The following is a 1,831-nucleotide window of genomic DNA, read 5'->3' on the forward strand; positions in this document are numbered from 1 at the left end:
AAAGAAATGTGATGCCAAAGAATGCTCAAACTACCACACAATTGCACTCATCTCAAATGCTAGTAGGAGAAGGCAACAGCACCCCACTCCAGTACTCTTGCCTGGAAAATCCAATGGACGGAGGAGCCTGGTAGGCTACAGACCATGGGGTTGCTAAGGGTCAGACCCGACTGAGCGACTTCACTTTCACTTTTCACTTTCATGCACTGGAGAAGGAAATGGCAACCCACTACAGTGTTCTTGCCTGGAGAATCCCAGGGACAGGGGAGTCTGGTGGGCTGCTGTCTATGGGGTCGCACAGAGTCAGACACAACTGAAGTGAATTAGCAGCAGCAGCAGCACACACTAGTAAAGTAATGCTCAAAATTCTCCAAGCCAGGCTTCAGCAATATGTGAACAACCATGAACTTCCAGATGTTCAAGCTGGTTTTAGAAAAGGCAGAGGAACAAGAGATTGCCAACATCCACTGAATCATTGAAAAAGCAAGAGAGTTCCAGAAAAACATCTACTTCTGCTTTATTGACTATGCCAAAGCCTTTGACTGCGTGGATCACAATCAACTGTGGAAAATTCTGAAAGAGATGGGAATACCAGATCACCTGACCTGCCTCTTGAGAAACCTGTATGCAGGTCAGGAAGCAAAAGTTAGAACTGGACATGGAACAGCAGCCTGGTTCCTAATAGGAAAAGGAGTACGACAAGGCTATATATTGTCACCCTGCTTATTTAATTTATCTTCAGAGTACATCATGAGAAATGCTGGACTGGATGAAGCACAAGCTGGAATCAAGATTGCTGGGAGAAATATCAATAACCTCAGATATGCAGATGACACCACCCTTACTGCAGAAAGTGAAGAAGAACTAAAGAGCCTCTTGATGAAAGTAAAAGTGGAGAGTGAAAAAGTTGGCTTAACATTCAGAAAACTAAGATCATGGCATCCAGTCCCATCACTTCATGGCAAAAAGATGGGGAAACAGTAGAAACAGTGGCTGACTATTTTTTGGGGGCTCCAAAATCACTGCAGATGGTGACTGCAGCCATGAAATTAAAAGACACTTACTCCTTGAAAGGAAAGTTATGACCAACCTAGACAGCATATTAAAAAACAGAGACATTGAGAACAAAGGTCCATCTCATCAAGGTTATGGTTTTTCCAGTAGTCATGTATGGATATGAGAATTGGAGTATAAAGAAAGCTGAGTGCTGAAGAATTGATACTTTTGAATTGTGATGTTGGAGAAGACTCTTGAGAGTCCCTTGGACTGCAAGGAGATCCAATCAGTCCATCCTAAAGGAGATCAGTCCTGAATGTTCTTTGGAAGGACTGATGTTGAAGCTGAAACTCCAATACTTTGGCCATCTGATGCAAAGAGCTGACTCATTAGAAAAAACACTGATGCTGGGAAAGATTGAAGGTAGAAGGAGAAGGGGACGATGGCATCACTGACTTAACAGAGATGAGTTTGAGTAAACTCCGGGAGTTGGTGATGGACAAGGAGACCTGGTGTGCTGTGCTCCATGGGGTTGCGAAGAGTTGGACATGACTGAGTGACTAAACTGAACTGAGCACAAAGGCTTTCGCATAGTCAGTGAAGCAGATGATTTTTTTTAGAGTTCCTTTGCTTTTTCTATGATTGAATGCATGTTGGCAATTTGATCTCTGGTTCCTCTTCTTTGTCTAAATCCAGTTTGTACATCTGGAAGTTCTTGGTATACATATACTGCTGAAGCCTAGCTTGAAGGATTTTGAGCATTTCCTTGCTAGCATGCGAAATGAGTGCAATGTACAGTATTTTAAACATTCTTTGGCATTGCCTTTCTTTGGGA

The sequence above is a fragment of the Oryx dammah genome, unplaced genomic scaffold (genome assembly GCF_014754425.2).
Source record: "Oryx dammah isolate SB20612 unplaced genomic scaffold, SCBI_Odam_1.1 HiC_scaffold_2, whole genome shotgun sequence".
Classification (NCBI taxonomy): domain Eukaryota; kingdom Metazoa; phylum Chordata; class Mammalia; order Artiodactyla; family Bovidae; genus Oryx; species Oryx dammah.